Source organism: Festucalex cinctus, chromosome 14 (genome assembly GCF_051991245.1).
Source record: "Festucalex cinctus isolate MCC-2025b chromosome 14, RoL_Fcin_1.0, whole genome shotgun sequence".
NCBI lineage: Eukaryota > Metazoa > Chordata > Actinopteri > Syngnathiformes > Syngnathidae > Festucalex > Festucalex cinctus.
In genome coordinates this window covers 5,854,992-5,879,849 of record NC_135424.1, presented here as the reverse complement: position 1 = coordinate 5,879,849, position 24,858 = coordinate 5,854,992, and the positions used below count along the sequence as shown (strand labels likewise).

Genomic DNA, 24,858 nt, shown 5'->3' with positions numbered 1-24,858 from the left:
CAGGGTTAGCTGTGATTGGTCATTGCCTGAGGAAAGGACGCGGTCCGTACGACTTCCGCACGGCTTCCGCAAGGACTGCAATTCACACCGCCGGAAATCTGCACGATCACGTGGGGTTCACGCTGGAGAGTTGAGATCACACAATAATAACTGTGTATAGAGAGTCCTATTTGTAAACAATAGCCACGCTTGCCTGTTTCACATCGATATGATTTTTTGACATTAATCTGTGACTTCTACCACGTGTAAGTAGTTTTTGTGTTTAAATAGTGTCAATTTGTCATGTTTAATTTATTCTGAGCTCAATTTTTGTCTTAAATGTCCAACTCATGTCATGCTATGTAGCTAGCTAGCTTTCTTTCCAAAAAAAACGAGTTCGCAAACTGTTTTATTTTGAAATATACGGGATTTTCCGTGATGTGAGGCGCCCGACTTCCTGTCTGGCTCGTGTAATTTCTTCAGCTTCATGAAATTCCTCATGCGGCGTCCGGAAAAAATAGAACGCTCGCGGGAACCTTCCGCTTCGCCGCATCCTTTCCGCATCGCATCTGGTGTAAATTGACACATAGACTTGAATGCGTTCTATCCTTGCAGCGCGTCCGTTCCGGAGCCAGTGTGAAAATGGCCGCCCCATGATATCCTCAGTTCAGATTGGTACCGGATCTAGATTTTGGGACTAAATAGTTGTTACGCTGATAGCCGGATCGCGTATTGGATTGTGCTCATTTGAATCGTCCCTCACAGTAGTTAAATTGTCCCTGTCCCGGTGTTTCCACTTCCTCTGGAGTCTGTTGAAAAGCAATCACCTGTCCTCAGAGTCCTTCAAGCTAGACACTGACTACACATCTCACTTTCCCACTTCCAGTCAGAGGACTGAACCAGTCGCCTATGAGCGTAATAATGGCAAGAACTCTGTAATAGCCCCTCAGGGAAATGCAAGTGCTCAAACCCAATCTATGGACATGGATTAAGAGGGTCAGTACCTAGCTAAACAAGTGATCCAAGTTTTCCTCCTAGTGTTGAATCATAAACGCACATGTTGCCGCCTACTGTGCCGTTACTCCTCCCCCGTTCTCTCCAGTTTTATGTTTACTTCCTCTCCCGGGTCGAACGATTCCGCACGTCTCTGTCCTCCTCTCACTCGTTCCCCTCCCTTCCCTTCATGTTTCCTTTTTGAAGTGCTCAACAATGAAAAGACTCCACTCCCCGTTAAGGCGGTCGGGGAATCCAGCGCAGTGCAGCACAGTTGGAGTCTTGTCCTGAGCAAGCGCGCTCGATGGCGGTGGTGGGCGAGAGTGTCGTCAGCATTGGCCAGACGATAAAACTTTTATCCTCCCAAGACATAGCTCGACTCCATCCATAGAGCAATGTCAGCAGAAGGCTGACCACCTCGATGGAAAATATTAATAGAGTTCACGGAAATCCAGTACGGCAACTTGCGGAAAAAAATAAATAAAAATCACTCGTAATCCTGTTGTTGTTTCCCCTTTCACGCAGACAAAATCACATGCTGCCAGTGATGAATATTGTTCATTACTGAAAGATGGAAAGGAGATCAAGCAAAATTGAGGTTTAGGGACTTAATCTGCGACTATGGAGTTAATTTGTGCAAAATTATCTGAGCCCTAATCCTCTCTCGGTATCTCCAGTTATTTACATGACTTTGATCATTGTACCGTTTTTGCCGCAAAGTTGTTTTCTTTAACGTTCTTATATTCACTCTCTAATTTTGATCGTTTATTGTACGTTTGGGAGTTGTAGTGTAATTTCCAACGCTTGATGCAATTTTCCCACAACAGCTTTGTTGTATTTGTGAAAATGAGATTGTGCTGTAAGAGAAAGAAAAATACCTGAAAACAACCCCCCCGCTAGGCCTATTCCCGCACACATGATTATTATTTCATGTTTTGCTTGACTGCAGCTTTCTACTCTCTACATGCACTTACTGTAATGTTTTTTTTTTTCCCCCCCCCCTCTATGGACTTTCCACCCAAATTGCCGTTTTTTTTTTTTTTTTGCGTTTTCATGAAAGGCAACATTCCACTCGTGACGACAAACTGTCAAGCAATGTTTTCAGCCTCAGTATGGCTGCGTGGGCGTCTTGTCGTCTTAACTGGTCCCTCTGTAATTTTTGGTGACGATGATGTTGTCGGATTGCACTGACAGTGTTAATAGGCACGTGACTGGGTTGGCTCTCAGCGATTTCACACGCACGGGGAGAAGGGTTTGCATTGCCTGCAGATGAGATCGTCTTGAGGTGGGCCGAGATTCCGATACCCTGCAATAAATGTGAGAATGCATCAAAGTGAGAATTGGCAAGGTCATTAGAAGATAAATTCCTTTGATCGATTATGGCAGGGGTCAGCAACCTTTCATGTCAAAAGAGCCATATGAGGCCAAATAAATAACCAAAATTGTGTCTGGAGCCGCAAAACAAAACATTTGAAGATTGTGATTATTTTTTTTATACTTATTTTCTGCCATTTTGCCAGCAAATTGCTGACATTTTGTGGGCATTCTATTGTAATTTTAGTGATTTATTTTGTTTTTGAACCTTTTCTTTTCTGCTTTTTTTTATTATTTTTTATTATTATTAACTTTCTGACTTTTTGGCAATGCGAAAAATATTTTATAGTCATTTTCTGCTGTTTGTTTTTGGACATCTGTTTGTTTACTTTTTGAACATTTTCTTTTCTGCCTTTTTTATTCGATTCTCTCACATTTTTGGCAATTCCATGGACAATTTATTTGTAAATTTCTGCTGTTCCTCTTCCTGTGTGGAAATTTTATGATATATATATATTTTTTAAATATTTTTAGCTAATTTTTTTCTTTTTCTGACAACTTAAAAATGTAGAAACCTTTCAAATTCATTTGAAAAGTATTTTAACTAAAAGTAAAAAGAAATACTTCAAAAGAAATGCTCATTTCTACTCATTAATTTTATTTATTTATTTAATTTTTTTTTTTTTAGAGATCAACAGGGAGCCACATGAGAGGGACGAAAGAGCCACATGTGGCTCCAGAGCCGCAGGTTGCAGACCCCTGGATTATGGGGTGACGTGATAATTAACTGATTAACAGGTTCACTTAGCAGGACCATAACACAATGACCCCATGACCCAAACCAAAACATACTCACATATGACCCAAGATCAGTCTGCTATATCATCCTTTGTTGGCATGTCAACGTAATTTTACGACAATTATAAATCTTAAACCTGTTTAACTCCTTAATTCCTTAAAATGAGTCCTTATGTATGTGGTCAGCACAGTTTGGCCAAGCCACAGATTCTGTGATTGTGACATGAAATAGAGCACAAAAATTGAAATAATCCTGAATCAACTGTGCGTATAAGTAAGTGCCCACAATTTGACCTCATTTGCTTCAAAAAATGATTAATGATGATTAAACACAAATTCTTAATAACATATTAACAGCATCATTGATTTATGTCCATTCCGAGATGGTGTATTTTTTATTTCCAAGCTTAATCCTCATAATTTCTCTTCTCTTCCTCTGATCCTATTTTGCGCGCAAGACCGTGACGAAGCATCGCAATTAGACTGAGTGTGCGTTCGGTTTGTTGGTGGCTGATTGTTGTCTCCGTATGGGTCTCCAGATGCGCATTGTTTGTTTTCCTTTGGCTATGAATGATCTCCAGGCATTCGTGGACTTTTTGGATACTGATCACAGGTCTTTATTTGTGGATGGATTTAACTTAGATGTAGACCGAACTAGTTGAGTACCAAGTCGGAAAATCCTCTGGTACCGACGGAATGACTTTGCATCTAGTGGTTTATAGAAAAGATCCACTGTCTATTGATGAATGGCAACAAAAGACGGACGACGTACACTGTATGGTTTGTTGGTCTTAAATTGTAACTTGCATTGTGTCGGTAAATTGCCTGCGACAGAAAGTCAACGCTAACGATTGAAGTGCTTTGACGACCGGGTACAGACTGAGGCCTTGGCTTGAGTGCTCACACTGTACACAAATTGTAGCCAACTGTCAAAACAAATCAAGATGACAACGACATTTCCGCCCACAAAAACAATGCTAACAACAAATCAATGTGCTTCCCTTGAATGTGTGTACCTTTAGCTGTCGTCCTAAAAAGTAAAAGAAAACAGACATACAGTATACTGCTGTCTGTTCAAACTGTGTATGCAACTGATGACCTGGTGGCCAGACATATCGCTTCTGACACCAGTTTGTCACATAAACTAGAGGATTAATACTCCCAACCCAGATTTGAACTTTAGTACTGGGTTGGACCCTGTTAGCCGGATCATGACCGTCCTTCTCCCTTCTGGAAGCAGAACTTGTCCTGAACGGATTTGAACTATTTTAACCACCAACTTCAGAAGTCCAGATTTAATCCAAGGTTAAGAGTTGAAAATGGTGTCCAATGATGCTGACACCAAATAGTCTGATTATGTATACCGTACAACCATAATAATGCACACGCTGAGCCTGATTATCTGGTGTCCGTTTAACACATTCACTGCCAGTCCAGCAAAAAAAAAAAAAAAAATTGACATTGACGTCTTTTTCCGTCAATGGCAGTGAATGAGTTAATTACCGTATTTTCTGCACTATAAGGCGCACCTAAAAGCCTTTTTTTTTTAATATGGATCAATATTGAGCCGCAACAGGTCTCGCTGTCAAGACGCTTATCGGTGACCCTGCACGATCGGTGACGCGCGTGCCCAGAAGATCCCGCCATCTTGGATCGCGAGCTAATACTAATACTTTACCTCAGAGAAAATAATAAAACAGCTGTTTATTCATTTTGGGAGTGAATGGAGTTGTCAGAAAAGCTGGTTTGTAATCTATTAATAAAGTTTGACTGACCTATATGACTGTTTTGTTGACATTCCCTTTAGCACAGCACCATCTAATGGATGCATAATGTAATCCCAGCCTCTACTGTAGCGCCTTATATATGGAAAAATTTGTAAAATTTGTCATTCATTGAAGGTGCGCTTTATAATGAGGTGCGCATTATAGTGCGGAAAATACGGTAGTCTTTGGCTATTGAGTTGCCTGTCCTGACGGTCCTTCAACTGGACACAGTACCTCCACTTCTGACACCGATTTTCTAGTAGTCTGAGGACCGGAAAAATCCTGTACACGATTTTAGGGCGTCCTCGCATTACTGTGGTGTTTCGTTGTAATAGCAGCCACATAACCTGAATTTGTACATGAATTGGAGAACGTCTTATTCCGTCACAAACTTAACGCTAACAAGGTGATAGCCTGTGAATGTATGAAAAACACTTCAAGGCCACAACCAAAGCAAAGACGGTAAGCACAGCGACAACTGAGCGTTCTATCTTGTCCACCATGATGACGTTCCTGTTTGTAACTTTGAATTGAACCGCTAAGTCTTTGTAGCTTTTTGGCGTTAGACCAACTTGGAACTTGGTACCTGAATCTGGCTTGAAAAATGATTTTTTTTTTTTGCAAAACTTATGCCCAGTCATCATTTGGCACACTTTCTGGAGAATGATCTGAACCAAAGGTGCCTCTCTGCTACGCTAGACGGGTGGTCTCGACTGAGAGGATTCCCACAGAGCAACAAGGCTACCAAATTTTCTTTGCAGTTTTCAGTCAGCTCTTTTTTTTATGAGCTTCAGACAAATCTATCGCTAAACAGGACATAGACTATTTAACAAACCTTTTGCGGTGCTTGTCACTCCATCGATCTACATCGTAAATAGTGCCTGACGGCATTATGACCCGACACAGTACGCTTGCAATGAGGACAAATTGCTTCAGTGCTCCCTGGTGATTTGGTTTTTAAGGAGAACAATAATCCTAAATATTGACATATTACATTGTTGGTCCGCATGCAGCCATTTTTGACTTAACCAAGCGCTTCTGTCACTCTGGCTCTCTGACGCACAAAACGCACCAGCTGAGAGAGACGGAGCGAGAGAGAGGGATGAAGCATTACAGCAGCGTGCGTGCAACAGCCCCCGTGTGCTGCAAACAAGTGAGCCGCAGATGGAAATAGATGTTTAGCCCAGATCCAAACATGTCACTTTCATTCAACCGCATTTGCAATACCTTACAAAGTCACCTCTAACAACTCTCAAGCAAACGATGCTCGTCAGTCATTATCGCAGATTTTTGTGCGCTTTGTAGTGATGCTTTTAATGCGTTGTGACTATCGCCGGCTCTCAGCGGGATTCACTCACTTCACGTGTAATTTTTATTTTTTTTCTTTATAGGTGCCTGCAATACATTCAAACCGCGATGTGGTGTCATCAACCAAACTCCAATCAGGTATTTCTGATTTCTGAAGTTGTCAATTTGTGTGTGATGGGGTGCCATGTGGGACATCCCAAAGACATACCGAATCGGACAGGGTAGAGTTTTTTTATTTATTTATTTTTTTTTTTTTTTAGCATCGCTTGGCCATGATTTATTCATGTGACTTAGATGATTCATCCTGACATTTGCTGACGCGCTCGGTCTTGAGCAAATCTCTTGGCATCATAAAACTGCTCGTCCAGGGTCTACTTGGTAAATATTTAAGGTGGGTGGGGGGCGCTGCCCACATCATTCTTGACCGTTCCCTCGATAGTCAGCGACCTGCTTGCCTTTAGAGTTTGACTCTGGATTGGGGTCACTGAGACATTACTGTCTCCATCAACTATACTCCATCTTGTTAGCCGTTGCAAAGATGGACAGATTGGGCATATCATAAATACAGGATAAAGTCCTATATCCTTCCCTCACCTCAGTGGGTTTCACATCTCTCTTTATAGCCCTAGCCCCACCAACTGTGCTATCCCATTTAAAAATATCCAGTGCAAACTGTGGGGCCCCCTTTGAGCGGTGTGCAAGATGGATTCGCAACGGAAGTGTGGACGGCGCACGGCTCATATCTCAAAAAGCACACGCACGCACTCATATTTTAGGGCCGTAATAACATCCGCAAGCAGCGCAAGAAAAGTCTGCCGACGGGCCGTAACGCCGCGGCAAGACGGTGGCACCGGAGACCTGCAGCGCTGTCTGTCGTTAGTCGTAAAAAAACAAAACAAAACAAAAAACATTATATTGAACAGAAATCATATTTGTATCAAGTGCACAGTCAACATTTTTGTGCTTTCGATCAGGGTTTCTCAACTTGTAGTACCTGAAAAGGTTGAATTTTGCATTAATTATTTCCGAATACAATACAGCTAATTTTTTATGTAATCTGTTTAAAAATTGTCATATTGCAGCTAGGACTCAAGTTGTAGTTCAAATTCATGGTAAGGTCATCGTAACCAAGCTAATTAGATGTTCTTGATGACATCATGATGTTTGATAATATCTATGGACTATGTTGTTAGCATCGTTAGCTCATACTGCTAGCACTCAAGTAAGTTGAAGAGAAAATTCATATGGTAACTCATTGTGACCAAGCTAATAGCACGTTGTTGATGATGTCATGATGTTTGATTCTCTCTGGACGGTGTTGTTAGCGTTGTTAGCTCACACAGCTAGCACTCAAGTTGTAGTTCAAATTCATGGTGACTCATAATGGCCAAGCTAATTGGACGTTGTTGATGACATCATGTTTGATTCTCTCTGGATGGTGTTGTTAGCATTGTTAGCATTGTTAGCTCACACAGCTAGCAATCAAGTTGTAGTTCAAATTCATGGTGACTCATAATGGCCAAGCTAATTGGACGTTGTTGATGACATCATGTTTGATTCTCTCTGGATGGTGTTGTTAGCATTGTTAGTATTGTTAGCTCACACAGCTAGCAATCAAGTTGTAGTTCAAATTCATGGTGACTCATAATGGCCAAGCTAATTGGACGTTGTTGATGACATCATGACGTTTGATTCTCTCTGGACGGTGTTGTTAGCATTGTTAGCATTGTTAGCTCACACAGCTAGCAATCAAGTTGTAGTTCAAATTCATGTTGACTCATGATGGCCAAGCTAATCGGACGTTGTTTGATAATCTCTCTGTACTGCGCCGTTAGCATTGTTAGCTTACACAGCTAGCAGTCAAGTTGTAAACAAATTTTGTGGATTTTTTTTTCAGTAAGTTACATTTACGGTATTCATAACATCCCATCACTTTTCTGGACAAGTGCTTCACATTTCACATTACGGATTGATTTGATCAATACAGTGTGCACTGTGCAGTCATCTAGCACTGTGAAAATGAAGTACAAATGAACACAATAGCAGTTTCCAGATCAGGGCAGAATCCAGCGACGTGTACAATTTTGTTTGTATAATGGATGAATGGATGAAGTACAAAGAAAATTACATCTTTCCCACTTTCCAAGGACACTTAAGAGACAAAGATCTCAGCTTTGTTTCTTTCTGTAGGCAACATTCCAAAGATGTAAACAACGGAACAAAAATAAATACTAAAGTCAAGAATCGGGTTGCTTTGTATTCTGATGCTCATTTCTTCAAAGTCTCATATTCCCCCCATAGACCTCTTAGCTTAATTCTATGTGACATTGTCATAATATGTTTGCTAATAAAGCTCAAGACATTACAGAAGAGTATCATTTAAAAATACCCGTAAATGCACCTTAAACTGGATATTGGCTAATGCTCAAAATGGCTTTCCATATAGAAGTGCTATATATGACGGATGGATGGATGCTATTTGAACTACTCCACCTTAGAAGAATAATACAGTAATAAATGCATGGTCCCTTCATCAAAAGTCCTCCACCGTGAAGCAGGAGCCAACCAGCCTGACTGACATGAAGACTTTTCGCTATTTTCACTGTTAATCATTACTCTATTCCGCGCCATTCAAGCCATTTGTTTTAACATGCTTTTTTATATGGTACTTATAATTGAGTGAAATCACAGTTAAGATCGCTTGAATGCTTTGTATTCATTGGCTCTTATCACGGGAGCCTTTTATTGCTTCAGATGAGTCACCGCGTTTTGTTTCAAGGCGTGAAGACTGATGAGCGTCACTGGCTTCATCTCTTGATTAAGCACTTCTCACCTTGCCAGGGGATTTCTATTGAAAGGTATAAAAGTACGCCTCCTCTGCATCTTGATTCGAACACGCTTCCTCAATAATTCTCCATCAAAGCCTTGCATTGGATGTTTTAAGCACAGTTTACCTCATCTCTATTATGACCCGAAAGTTTGGCCTGATGTGATACAGTATGTGCAGAGCAGAAGCCGGATTACAAACATCTGAACGCAAATCTGCCGTGTGCTATTTTATTGGGGTGGGGGAGAAAGGCGTATAATCCCATCTTTTGTTGTCAGAAAATATTTAAAGTTGGAGTTAACTGATGTAGTTTTCCACAGAGTTGAAAGGCAGGGAGGTTAAAAACCAGGTTTGGCGTGTCTCCTAATTGATATAAGAGCTAATTTATAATGATGCCCCTGGAGACCTCAGTTCTGGGAGTGTGAAAGTGATAAAGCGTGTTCACAGAAGGAAACCATCACTTGTGACAGTTAAGAATGTTACAAACTTACACAAAGTATTGCCTGTACATTAGACTTAAATATGTTTTCTTTGTTGTTTTTGCAGTAGTTAACTTTTACTTATTTATTTATTTTTTACACTTTTGTTGCAAGAGCAGGTTTTTGTATTATATTTTTTTTTATGTTTGAGCTATATAATGACATCCGTTTAAAGCCTCTGCTGGCTGGAATATATTCCACAAAGCCCCACGAAGAGAGGCGCTAGCCAGCAGCTAGCTTGCGAGCTAACCCTGGGTCCTCTCGGACAGCGGATAGATGGCATGTTTCCATTTCAACATATTCTGGTAGGCTGAAAAACACAAAATACATAACGCTTGTGGAGTTTAAATCTCAACAATGTTGTGTAAATTGTGATATTGATGGAAGACACATTTTACAGGTTGTAGGCACAATTCGCTAGCTAACGCTGTAGTTGTAGAAATGAGCCAATAAGAAGGAGCTCAGTTCTTCTTTAACTGGGGAGGGGCAGTTTATGCCAAAAGCCATTTTAGCCCCGCCTTAAAAATAAATAAATAGGAAAACAGAAATGGTGAAAAACTTACGCAATGCTGTATCTCCACAATTGAGTACTACTATAGCTAGTTTTTGGTCTCTGTACGTTTGCAGCAATTTAGTTCAAACATGAATACAATAAAACTCTGTATTCACTTTACAGGGTCTTTAATAGTAACTGTGGCTTCTTAATTTTTACGTTCTGAATTAAAAAATCTATATGGCTATATGAAAATCTCAAGGCAAATTTCCATTACTTCAATCTGAATCATTTTTTTGGTCACAATTGTCAAACAGTGTTACGATGGGCAGATATATATAGATATTTTTTTTGTCAAGTAACCATTTTTTTTTTTTTGTATAGCTGTTCTGTCCTTCTCGTCTCTGTCTTATCTCCTGATAGCATCTCCCTTTATGTCCTTTATCCCCTTATCTGTCATGGCAGATGCAAAACATTTCCATCAAAAAACCATTAGGCAAGAAGAGTGATAAGGTGAGCGAAAAAAAGGATTTAATTAAAAAAAAAAAATGCAGCAGTTACATTGTCTCACCAAACTACTGGCTGTGTGAGAAAAGTCAATTGAAAATAATCCATTCATTTTGTGAATTTGAATGTGGTATCTATTGACTGGTGAGTGTATGCAACCCTCGAACATCGATAAATGACCTCAAGCAGGGTACACTTATACTCGCAATTGAGCTGAATTTTAAGATTTGTTTTTTTCTGCCCTTGTGGTCAAAGGTCACCAAAGGCTTGATTTTTCTGATGCCTCTGGTAGATTATTTATTTATTTAACTATTTTAATCTATATTGTTTTGTAGCTTTGTTTTTATTTATTCATTATTTTTTTTCTGTAGTGTTTATCTGTTTTCTTTTAGTGTTTAAATGTTTTTATTTGGTAGTTATTAAATTTTTAGCTCCAGTGTTTCCTCATGGGGGAGCCTCCACAGTGAGAGGGATGGCTGGTCTTCATCCATCTCACTGTGGATCAACTCCTCCTGGGTGCCTTTCCTTACAGGGTACTTCTGTGCCCCACCATGTTGTGGTTTTCGTGTGTCTGTGGGTACGATCATGGGGATGTGTGTGTGTGTGTGTGTGGGGGGGGGGGGGGTTGTTATTATTATTTTTATTATTATTATTGTTGCACAACAAAGAAAACATTTTAATTTATTTTTAGTCTACAGTGGGGCATTATATAAAATGATTTCAAATATTTTGTAGGTACATAGTTGCTCAAAATAACTCACTCATTAAGCACCTGATTCTACTCCACTGAGTTTAAACGTAAGGCCCCACAAGGTTGTCGAGCAGGAGTTAATGGACTCCCTGGACTTTCTCAGGGTGCCTTTTGGTCACAAAAGGGAAAACGTGCTGTCAGATGGTGTTGCCAGGGAGCGAAGTGAAGAGGGGAAAAGGAAGGCAAGACGAGGTTGAAAAAAAAAAAAAAAAAAAGGGAACATTTTCATTACGGGGGCTTCTATAGCCTGGGGGGGCTCCTGAATGACAGATTTGGTGCTTGAGTATGTGCACTCACGCTGCCGATTGCAGACAACATGGCACATATTATTGGTAAACAGCAGCAAGCCTCACATTACGAGGGTGCAAATGTTTGTTGACAAGCTCAAAATTTTTATTTTACACGTAATCATATCTGCCTTATTATTCACCGGGTGCTGCCAAAAGCAGTCATTGCAGGTATATATGTTCATACAGTCGAAATGCAAACGCAAATAGCTTTAATTGTTTTGTTTTTTCAACTCGAAATTGCCTGTAGGTGTGAATTTGATCTGTCTGGGCTCGGGATAATTGTGGATGATGTTTTATGTTTTGATTGGCGAGATTGACCTGGTGTGCCTTTGCAGGATGCCCATGAAATTGCAGCGCTCGAACATCTAGCACACTAAAAGCCTTTGGCACCCGAGGATAATTTTTCATGCATAATTGTCACACACTAGGGAGATATAGCAATTGGCACCAGGTACAAATTTTTCAGGTATAAGATTTTCCAAAAGTAGAGGAAAGTTATCTTTAGCCACACACTAGGAATGTCACATTATTTGGAAAAAAACAAAAACAAAAATAGGTATGAAGATAGCCGACTGACAGAGCTAGCTTTAGCCACTGACTGGTTTGAATGTTTAATTTAAATATGGGCAGTCTTATATCATGTATTCATGTATTTTAAGAGTATATTTGACCATTTTATAAACATTAAGCAGTGATGTATAAAACGCTTTCTCTTATTATTCTTTCAGTTGTAGCCTATGTTAGCTGGCCACTCTATCCTAAGCTAGGTTGGCCAGCCCAGAAAACTAGACTCACATGAGTGACAAACGTCCTAAAACTGTCAATTAAAATGATTCAATCTTAGTTTAACATTATGTTTTTGCCAATATATTAAGTGGAAATAAATGTACTATAGAACAGAATTTTCGGTGTTAACTTTAGCCAACTGATGATGTATTACATATAAAAATAAAAAAAGTGTACCAAATCTAACCTCCTCTGTGACTGACTAGCATATTTACATTTAAGGAGATTGAGATCTTTTATTCGTGTTTTGTATGCACAAGGCAAGTTTATAAAATGACTCTTACGCTATGTTAGCTAGCTACTATCCAACTAGCTTTTGTATGCTAGGTGGATTTTTCTGGAAGACTACGCTTACCAGAGTGAAAGATTATGTTGTATACATGAACATTGTTTCAGTGTAACAGTAACATGATGACATAATTCAAATGTAGGCAATTTATTGTATTTGAACATGTTATGAGGCTAGCCGCATTGTGAAACCATAGCATTAACTCAAAGCTTAACCTCGCTCAAAGCTTCAATTTTTCATTAGGAAATGTGTGGTTTAAGATGACGATTGATCACAAGAACACATTGCAAAGCCAAGAGCTGCTTGTCTACTTTGCTTTGTTGGGAAAAAAAAATAAAAAATCCGCCACTTTCCTCATCATTTGGTCGGCAGAGAAACATTTGTAGCTACTTTACAGGCCCCTAATGTCTCCTTACTTTGCTATGTGTTTTAGTTGACCTGTTTCCTCTCAGTGTTTGCTCACTTGGGTCCTTTGTTAACAGCCTTTTTGGCTTCTTCCAACCTTCTTTCCCTTCCTTTCTCTCCCCTTCCATCTTCCTTACTGACTCATTCGGTGGCCCTGACCTCTAATTATCACACAAGCTGTCAGTGTAAAAAGCAAAACAAAACTATAAATGTCTCTTGACACGTATCTGACTCACAATCCCCTTTGGCATTTTCATTTGCACAAAAGCCAAATTCAGTCTGTATCCCGTGTTAAAATGTAGCCTACGGACAGTACAACATGGAATCTAGAACCTTTAGCACCTATTGTGCTAAGACGCTATCGTCCACACGAGCAAATAGTCAAAAAGCAATTGCACTAAAAAAAAAAAAAAAAAAAAAAAAAAAAAAAAAAAAAAAAAAGTTTCGCTGTTTGTTATAATTAATTTGACAATGAGGACTGTAAGCGCAAAGCTCAATGGTGGGCGTTTGCACGGTTTCCAGAGCAGGTTTATCACGGCCGGTTAAAAATAAATAAATAATGCTTTAGCCTGAGTGGGCGGCTGCACAGCTGCCCACATAATGTACTATAAGCCACCACTCACGCTCATTGTTGTCCGCTTCTGAACTAATGGAGGAAAAATATGAAAATATGTGCAGATGAAAGAGATGCTCTTTAAGTGAATGCAGGGGCGTTGATCTCTCAAGGACATAGTTATGAAGACCACTTCAGACTATTTCAAAATATACTCGAGAGATGAGCGTCATTGGGGTTCTTTACTAAATATCTAAAAAGGATGGACCAGGCCAAGTATTCTTTCAATTTGAAATATTTGGCCCTTGAGGATACTTCCTCCAATAATGACCGAGGATAAATATAGGAGATTTCCAATTAATTCTTATATAATGGAAGTCTTTATTTATCCTGGTAGTATAAACCCCCCCCAAAACAAAACGTCTTGGTAAAGTTGTTCGAATGTCTCAGTAAAGTATTTTGAACGTCTCATTAAAGTCGTTTGAATGTCTTAAGTCGTTCGAACATGCTGGTAAATGGTAATGTCTGCTAAATGCTTTAAAAAAAAAAAAAAAAAATCACTTGTTCCCATAATTCCACAGGGTATTGACTTGCGCATGTTCAATTATGGTATTACCCCATAACATTATGAGAAAACATCCTGTTGTATTATGGGAAAAAAATGCTAAGCTTTTAGCATTTGGCTTACATTTAACCAATATGTTCGAACAACTTTACCAATACGTTGGAACGACTTGATCAAGTCGTTCAAACAGCTTTGCAGTAAACTTGATCAATTTTATCAATATGTTTAAATGACATAGCCTGGTCAAAATGGTTTAAATTAGCAGTTCAACGCTTCCGTCAGAACAATATATCCGGGAATATGTTTTTACATGTGTTTAACAAATCTAAATAAATTGAAGTCATAGTTAAAATCCAAAGTAAGGTCATTCATTTCCTGAAGAAATTGTACTTTAACTCATCCAAGCCCAAAAATGTGTAAAAACGTTTTTAATACTTTCTTATTCACTCCCAAAAACGTGTTTACACGTTTTGTTTTTTTATGCAAGGGCATACAGAAGGCTTTGATGCAGCTTCTGATATGAAGAGGTGGCTTAAAGCAATGGTATTTATTAATAACACGGCCAACAGGTGGCAGCAGAGTATAAGAGATCAGCCAGGGCCATGTTGCAACAAGCTCTGTTTGTCAGTGTTTTCACCAGGAATGTGAATATTGATGACTCTTAGCTATATTCTAATTCTAATTCTAATGGCTGCAAAATGGAAAGATAGAAATACACTTTTTTTTTCCTGATGAAAGAAGAGACTCTAATCTTTCTTTTTGTAGGTTCCATATTTTTATAGCAATAGAACACAATATTCTGTGGGCCTTGCAAAATCTGTCAAATGGGTGTTTCTTCAATGGCTGGGAGTCAATGAGTTAACAGTACCATTAACAACATGACATGAACAAAACCGAACTACTTTAGTTGAATAATATGAGGCTGAGAATAACAACCTGCAAAAATTACCTAGCGTGATCTATATGAAAATAGTGAATATTGATGAGGTAACTGGGATAATTTTACTAGAAGTTGTTTTCCATTCATCAGTTTGCAAAAAGTGCTACCTTTTGTGTTGTTTTGCCCACGTTAACTGCTACGGCGGTCGCACGCATCATTTACCACAGCTGCATGCATTGCCATTACATAATTGAAGGTCTCGCCAGCTATTTTGCATGGCTCCATCTATACGTACATACACACCTTGGCACACATTCCCACGGGATTGCTGAGAGGCAACTCGCGGGCACCAGGATGTCGGGGTTGACTCGCCTGATACGCACCTTTGGGAAATGACACTTCCAACAAGAATCAATTTGTCTCGAGCAGAAAACAACGTTGGAGATGACGTTTTTTTTTTTTTTTTCCCCTTTCCTCTTCACTTCTCGTGGGCGTTTGTGGCATCACTGCAACAGTGGAGATTGCATCTTAAAAGGGGCAGGGCGGAGAGATATCAAAGGCAGCTGAGGACTTGTGTGCATTTGCGGCTTGCTACAAACTGGTCCGCGAATGGTTTATTGCGCCATTGACTCGCAGAGCTCAAATGGAAGCGCGATCAGCGCAAATTGAACGAGTCTCGAGTGAGAGGAAAGGCATCAATCCTCACTCGAGAACTTTCTCCCTACGCTGCATCGTAGGAATTGAACTCGATTGAGTGCTGAGTAAACTAAGAAAAGGTTTATTTGCACTTCGTGCATAAATTTCGACCCCCTTTTAAACCAGTGAACCGCTGCAGCGTGGGTCAAAGATGGCGAGTCAAAAATCAATTAAACAAACTCTAACTCACCGATTTGATCATTTCGAAAAGTAGTCTTGTAATGAATACAAAAAGTGGACATTATCTATTGAACAAGTAAAAAATGTAATAAATCTGCATATCCAAAGAGACCTCAATGATGATGTCATTATTGGCTCCTCCTAATGACTTGATAAAGAAGCGACATACAGTACATAAAAAGGAAAGGCACACATGTCACACTGCCTCTGATTTCCTTTTTTTTTGCTCAGACCAGACTTTTCTCTATCTTTCTACATCCCTTAATCACATTGCACTGAGGAGTCCTCCCTGAACCCTTGGCCCTTGTTTTCTCTGCAGCACCGCAGACACCAGGGAGAGAATTAGTACTGTAGCTTAGACTGATTAATCGTGAGCTTTTGCTCCAAAAACCTCGCCGCGCTAAAAACAAAATTGGCCAAGTGCAGTAGTGATGTCATCATCTAGAATTGGGGAAACTTGCTTTTAAGATCAGGCGAGGAAATGCTAGTGCTACTAAATTGAATACTGTCATAAATAATCATATTTAATCATATAATGGTGCTGTTTATTTACTCAACTGTGTGGAGTATCAAATCTCTGAATTCACTTTATAGGATCTTTTGGGCGACTGTAAAGTCATCAATTATGGATGTCAAGAGCAACAGGACACATTTGTGTTTGCGCTTCTTAAACAACAACAACAGTGAATAGCGTCTCCAGTCCATTTCATATTTGGGTTTTGCCTTTGGACTCTAAAGGCTTCGTTCATGAAACTAACATGAAAACCAGAGGGCTGAAGATGGAAAATCCATCAGAGGCATGTTTAAATTTCAGTTTTAATCAATGTTAGTATTAGTTTGTTTTTATTACAGTGTTTTTGTCAGTTGCGGGATTTAAAAAAAGTCTGAATAAGTATTGCGTAACTAAACGTAACAAAAATATCTTTATTCGAAATTTACCCAAAATTATGTATGAAACTGAATAGACAAGACTACAAAAAAAATGCATTTTCGCTATAATTATACTTCTTTTTAGCTCATTCACTCCCAGCAATTTTCACAGAAGCAATCCCGTTCGCTCCCGGCTGTTTTACTGGATTTTGACTGATTTTGCAAGGCCCACAGAATATTGTGTTCTATTGCTATAAAAGCATGGAACCTATCAAAAGAAAGATTAGTCTCTTCTTTCATCAAGAAAAAAAAAGTATGTTTCTATCTGTTTCCGTTTTTCAGCAATTAGCATTAGAATATAGCTAAGTTTCATCAGTTTTCACAAATCTATTTAAAATGGTAAGTTAATTTAGCTTTGTTTCTACATGGCCCTGGTTGATCTCCTTTGCTCTGTTGCCACCTGCTGGCCGTTTGTGTAATAACTACAATTTCTACAACCGTTGCTCTAGCATAAAAAAAACAACAACATAAAAACATATAAATACGTCTTTGGGACACTTAAAAAAACAAAAAAACAAAACGGATTTACACGCTATTGGGAGCAAATGAGTTAATTAGTTAAACCACGTTGAAACTGTTTCAATTAGTTATCTTTTTTTTTTTTTTTTTTTTTTTTTGAAAAATGCCAATACCTTGACTTACAAAATATCATGTATGTGTAGCTTATCTGATGCTGATGATATTAGCTAATGCTAAGCTCAATATGAGAGAAAACTTGATGTAACAAGATGGCCATTACACATATGTATCACATTTGTAGTGAAGACAATTTGTATTTTACAAAATCAAATCAATGAAGTTTGATTTCCTGCCTGGATGCAGCAGCCAATCATATTGCAGAGGGACGTGTCCTGTCTCATAATAATGCCTCCAACATACGAATTAATTGCGCTTAACCACTTCAACCATCTCTGAATGTAGCTAATGATGTCATTGGTGGAAAAACTCAGTCTTGGAGAGTTGATGTAAATGAACTGCGGAGCAGCTTGCTCAGGCACGTTTTCAAATAAATTTTACTTGGCTGTTTAATTTCACACTTGATGGGTGTCGAGGCACTCCAAAAACCCAACTATTTGTATATGCAAACAAATAAAAGTTAATTTTTCACGATAGGTCCCCTTTATGAATGATATTATTAACTCATTTGCTCCCAAAGACGTATTTATACGTTTTCTGTTTATTGTTTTTTTGTTCTGCTAGAGCATATAGAAGGCTTTGATGCAGCCTCTGAACTGAAGAGAACGCTTGAATCAAAGGTAGTTATTAAAAAAAAACGGCCAGCAGGTGGCAGCAGAGTATAAGAGATCAACCGGGGCCATGCTGCAAAAAACTCTTTTCTCCACTGTATTAAACAGATTTGTGAATAATGGTTAAACTTAGCTATATTCCAATGCTAATTGCTGCAAAACGGAAACATAAAAATATACTTTTTTTTTCCTAATGAAAGAAGAGATGCTAAATCTTCTTTTGGTAGGTTCCATGTTTTTATAACAAATAGAACACAATATTTTGTGGGCCTTGCAAAATCAGTCAAAATGCAGTAAAACAGCTGGGAGTGAATGAGTTAATTGATGCAGAGTATATGCGTGTTGGAAACCCCACAATGCTTAAGAATCATCAGAATTGTCATTATTGTTAAATCCATTGCACTCTTTTCATAACACACGCATAAACAAAATTAGTCGAAGACATTTAGCGCCTTGAGCGGCCTTCTCTGCAAACTGCGCTGCGGAACGTTCACGTCGTTTTCTTTTCTGTTTTGTTTTTCACACTTCCAGCGGCGTCTCATGAGTGGCGAAGTTTGTTTTATCGAGCGTAGCAGCCGGCTACCTTTTCCTCTGAATTTATTCGGCACGGCAGCTAATCAGAGGCTATCGATGGGGGACTTTTTGTTGTTGGTTCAGCTGAGCAGAGGATGGTGCAAAAAGTGATTGTTGCAAAGTCGCAGGTGAATCACCGCTAAGTGTCTCCAGCCGTGTTATTTTATTGTTTTTTGTTTGTTTTTTTCCATTGTGCTGCAGCCGTCTCGGACAGATATCCGACTAATGGTGTGAAACTAAAACAGTGCTAAAGTTCGGACCTCCCAAAAGTTGTGTGATTTGGATCTAGACTGATACCCTAATGGGTGACAGTGATATTATCCACAAAACTGTGTTGAAGTGTTGCTTCTGTCATTGCTGGTTTTATTTTGGTCAGTTACTGTTACTTCCTGTTATTGTTCTATTAGAGTAGCTTTTTTTTTGTGTGGAGGGGGAGGAGGACTTTGATTTGGCATTTCTGTCATGTTTGTGTTGTTTTTTTTTACAAGGAGCGCTGAGTAAAGACTTCTACGTTGGCTAACCACGTTAGCCGTCGCCAGCTAGCCGCGGACTGGCTAGCTAGGTGCCACATGCTCCTCTTTACATTACAGAGGATTCTGTAACAAATTTCGTACACACAACCACTACTTTTCTTACAGATAGGCTACTCATAGTACTAACGGGATATATACATCGTGGATTTTCACATATTTTTGGTTTTGAAACCCCTTCCGGGTGAAATATTTTTGTATTCCTCTAACCAATTTTGATAATTCTGTGATACTTTTGAATCCTCTCAGATGCGTGATGTCCCTTCACTTTGCTTCTCATTCTAGATGGATGGGCTTTTTTTTTTTTTTTTAAGTTTAGTTTCTGAGGTTGATAGTGATACTCCAAAAGACTTCAATAAAAGTTCTCGAAACCAATGTTAACACATTAGCGCAAGGCTGCGGGGGTTATACCTGGCAAATGAGTGACACCTCATCAGCCACGCCTTCTTTCCATAATAGGTTGTTAGTCCTCTGGCACAGTGGTTTTTTTTTTTTTAAATAAAAAATCAAAAATCTAACTCACCCTTTAATTTTTTTTGTATCCGATATTACTAGCTAAAAATGTTGTGCCTAGGCAGGTATATCAAATTGTGTTCTGGTTTCTTTGGATAAAAGTGTATAATTTGCACAAGTATGTCATTTATTTAATTAATTGGTTGAGTATGTTTCATGAGCGCTTTGTGGCTTCGTGACTTGGCATTTGTGTAGTTTCCCACTTTTGAATTTCGTGTATGAAAAGAAAACTTGCTTTGGCACCATCTGGTGGCATGTTGATGCCAAACAACTATGTTCTTCATTTAGTCTGGCAATAGACTTGTCTAGTAGAAAAAAATACTTTGTCACCATTTTGTGGCATCTATTGGCAATTACACATCTTTTTGGGTGGGAGTCAATTATTTTGTAGATAATTCATGCATAAATCCAAAGGAGGTTGCCTGTATGCATTTAAAAAAACAAAACAAAAAGAAAAACAAATGTATTTTGTGGGTCCAAGACCCCCATTTTGATAACCTGTTATCTCCAACACAAAGTTGCATATCTGGCAGATATTCAGTGGGGGAGGAGGGGCAACTGCGTTTTAGCCCGGCTCACCTTTACTGACCGATGTAATAAGATTACCTGCTTTACACGTCATGACCACGGAGAGGAAGAGACACAGAGAGATTTGAACAGAGCTCCCTGTTTGTGGTCTGTTTATGGAAACCTTTCTCTAAGGACACCGTCATAGCTGTGATCTGATGACGGGACCCCCGCTTTGCTTCTGCGTGCTCCTAAATAGGGATTTTCTCTCTCCAAAGCCAAAACATGGTAAGACCCGTCTCGTCTTCGGATTGGTATTGATCGTCTGTTAGTGTGGCATGTAAACAGGCTTCTGTTTCCCATGTATCAACTATGACCCCCACCCATTTACTGGCATACACTTCCCGCAGCTTTGCCCTCACCTTTGCCACCAATCTCTTACGGGAAACACTATACAGTGCATCGGCATCGATGCCAGATTACCGAAGGATTATAACCCATTGACGGCGCTTCACGCTATAATACGAGCAAGGTTCGACTGCATTCCTCTTTAGTGCCCCACCGCGTTTTATTCGGGGAAACAGGAAGCCGATGACTGAACGTCTCTCGGGTCAATTTGTCTCCGGAGGGCGAGCAGCTGCGTTCCTTTATTAGTTTACTCACTTATGTGCTTTCATATGCATATCAATAAGAGCTTAGTTTGATCATTTCAGCCGGCGCCGCAGGAGGTAGACGAGCGCGGGCCTCCTCCAAAACTTAATTACTTGAGTTTCTTTCACAAGCTTGCATAGTAAATTACAAGCAACGTAACGAGATACTCCGGTTTAAAAAAAAAAAAAAAAAAAAAAAAAGGTCAAATGGCTGGAGAGGCATCACTTGTGATATTCCATAACGTGAACAAATACCTCTGAAGAGTAAGTGGTTCTGTCGCACTTTGCGTCAACCTCACAGCTGTGTGAAAATGAGTGGGACGTATAAAGTATTTTAAACCGAAAAGCCCAAACGTACATCTGCGGAAGAGAGCTCTCTTTGCTTTGATGGTTTACAAATTAAACCACTAAAGCAAATTGTGCTATGTTCTGGAGTTGGATCCCATAAGCACAGACACAAACAAGATTTTAACTCTTTATTCGCATAACATCGAGAGGCGTAGCACAAACTTGACTAGACGAGAACAACGAGATTGTATCGAGAATCACGAGAAGTTAACTTGGGCTGTGGAGATGCATAGAGGAGCAGAGGTAATAATCCGACAAAACACACACTTCACAGGCAGGCTTATATAGACAGCGAATCGATCTGATTGGTTGTGGCTAGACATGTGGGTAACAGGACTGACATGGAATTATCTGATTGGCTGCTGACCAGATCAAGTGATTAAAGATTCCTGACATCACATAGCGTCTTACTAGTTGAAACTAGATGCTGGTTATATCAGTTCAACACAAACGACCTCACGGTCATGACCCAAACATAACCCTTGCATGACCCTAGTCATGACATTAAACATATCCCTTGCATGCCCTTAGTCATGACAGTAAACATGACCCTCGCATGACCCAAGTCATGACAGTAAACATGACCCTTGCATGAACCTAGTCATGACAGTAAACATAACCCTTGCATGACCCTAGTCAAGACAGCAATTGTTGGATTTTAAAATAAAACTCTCCATAGTGGTTAGCATTAGCAATAGCATATCTGCCTCATCGTTAGGAGGTTCTGGGTTCAAGTCTTGGATCCTTCCTGTGTCGAGTTGACATGTTCTCCATGTGCTTGAGTGGAGTATTGCAATTTGCTCTCACAGTTAAATGATGCTAATAAAAATAAACACGAAGGAAAATTAATGGATGCCATCATAAAACCTTAATAAATGTAATGTTCACCCGGTATTTAGTGGCATATTGTTTAAGAGACCGATTTTTATGGGTTTCTACAGTTTATAAGGGCCGAGGATGAGTAGCCAGCGGGCCTGTTCTAATAAATATCTCACCAGTGATGGGATGATTATGATTTCCCAGATATGTTGTAGGAGTGATCATTTAAAAATGTGAACATCGGCAGTTATTTAAGAAATAAAACGTATATTGATAATTTTCTATTTCCTATTATGAGAAATAATTTACATTAAGTATTTATTTATTTATTTATTTATTTATTTTTTTAGCCTGATGGTGCTTCTGATATCTGGCATAATAAAATTCCAATATTTAATTAATTGTCCGAAAAAAAATTTAGCTAATTAAAACTTTTATTCTTGCATGGCGTCTAGTGATGAGAACGTTTGACTTTTTTTTTTTTTTTTACAAAACTTTTTACAAAAAATGATCGCCTATTTTGTGGGGGATGGGGGATATTTGAACATAATTTTTTTGTCTTATGTTGTAATGTGTTAACATGTACAAAAATAAATAAATAAATAAAAATAATCTGAAACAATTTTTTTCCCCCTGTTTTTTTAAACTTTTTTAAAAGAGCTAAAAAAAATCAGCCGATTAACAATAGTAGGTCAGGCTCTAATAATAGCATTATTAAAGGTAATTTGAATAAATTGAATGAAACATTTCCCAAGAAGTAGCTCTTATCATCAAAAAGGTTGGTGACCCCTGCCTTAGCATGTGAGACAGGAGGGTCACATCGCCGATGCACTTTTGCGTGTGTGAGAGGTAACATTATTTCATTTTTTTTCGCCTACATCTTGTCCTTTTCCTTATGGGCTACATTTGCAAACTTACATCTTCAAAGTAACTCCGCCTTCTGCTCAAACAGACTGCAAGTTGCTCGACTATCTATTTAGTGTGGATGTTTTAGCACGGGCTTCACTTGAGATTACTCCACATCAGCTTGAAGCTCTTAACATGTCTTTCATGTCCCTCTCCCTCCCCTGACTTTTTTTTTTTTTTTTTTTAATAATTGCCATAACCTACACTAGGCATCGCTACAGTCTGTGAGTTTTTCCCCTGCATGTGTCAGGGAAGCATCTTAGCAGGTTTCGGTCTGACACTTCTTGATAACACGATGAAGTGTGGAAACAGGAAATTCAAGACCTTTGGCGATTGGCTGGAATCCTTTGGGGTGATGTTTTTTTGATGATGACACTCGTGGTGCTCTCAAATGTTTGCTTGTTGTTGCTGCGAAGTTTGTTTTGGTCTAGTAAAGCCATATTTTTTTTTTTTTGTCACAATCATAAGCAAAAACCCAATCATGCTAGTATTTACTAATTTACTTCTGCACAGTGTGAGCTAGCATCACACTCTGCTTACAAATGACACCCCACTCTCCAGGCATGACTAATCGATTTACGTTCAATCCGTAATAGAATGGTGACGGGTTTTTTTTTGTTTTTTTTGTGTCACTGTAACTGATGCTACAATGGAGCGTAGAAAATACTCCACATATTGAAAAAATAAGATAAATATGATGGGTTGTTGTTATATCTTATCAGTAGCCATTTTTTATATCCTTGCGTGTGACATCATCAGTTAAGTTGCAACATAAGGGAATCGATAACCAGAATCGATGGGCTAGCAAAAAAAAAAAAAATGAAATTACTGGGAGCCAGTTAAAAAAAAAAAAATAATTATATATATATATATATATATATATATATATATATATATATATATATATATTTTTTAATTTTTGGGTCATTTTAGGAAACAAAAGTTAAGAGTGAAATACAAATAGCCAAATACAGTGGCTAAAGTAACATTAGTTGTTTTTTTTTTAACCTTTTTATGTTAACACTGGAGCTGTGTAATTATAATACCAGGCCGCCATTACACTTTAAAATTCACATCCACTTTGGAGATCCCTGCTATTTTGGATAATCCTACCACTTATACAAAAAGATGCTTCTTAAGTGTTCATTTCTGAATATATTTGCATTACTGTGCCTGCGCTTCCGTTCTTAAAAAAAAAATAAAAATAAAAATAAACTCTCGCTCTCCACAAGCCACATGCACTCAACAGGTAGCGCATGCATGACATCTTAATTAGCTCCGTTCTCTAATTGGACATCTGCCCCTGCGCGTTTGGCTCTCAACTTCCATTGGCTTGTTTTATGACCATATGCTTCGGCTCGCTTCTTGTGGACGTGTTGGTTTTGCGCACAGATTGGCAGATTTCCTGTTTCTCGCCGTTTGATTTGATGTGCTGCGCCTCGATAGCACGGCGAGGGCTAGCTTCTAATTAGCATGCGTCGTGTCCCACGGCAACACTTCGCCGTTGATTTTGTGTACCAGGTAATCATTTTCTCCTCAGCATATGGTCCCGCTGTGTTTGCCAATTAAAATGTTTATTTGAATGCTCGTTACCCGACCAATTATATTCAAACCCCAGTTCGATTACATCTGGTGTAAGATAATAACATGTTGGATCTGTAATGTGTACGTTTTGGGGTTAAGGTCTCAAATTAGGGTTTCAAAGTAGGAGTGAGAGCCTAGTAGTGTTAATTTCATCAACACAAATAATTTCGGCAACACACATTTTTCACCGGACTAAAACCAGACTAGACTAGACCCTCATTACTAAACAATAACTGGGACTAAACACAGTGACACACACCCTTTCAAATCTGCAGCTAGCAAGTGCAACATGCACAAACATGGGACAGACAAGAGTCGGATTCATGGTGAAAGGTTAAAAAATAAAAGTAAATTATAATTATAACGTGACATTCATTCAACAGCTATAACGT

At 38.9% G+C, this 24,858-nt stretch overlaps 1 protein-coding gene across 1 annotated transcript in view; it reads left to right on the top strand.

Annotated features, from left to right (window-relative positions):
• LOC144001029 (protocadherin-15-like) overlaps positions 1-24,858 on the top strand; it is a 255,906-nt gene that overhangs the window by 26,892 nt on the left and 204,156 nt on the right. The window contains exon 2 of the mRNA XM_077494957.1: positions 6,242-6,296. The gene's annotated coding sequence lies outside the window, so the exon portion shown is untranslated. The remainder of the gene's footprint in view (positions 1-6,241; positions 6,297-24,858) is intronic.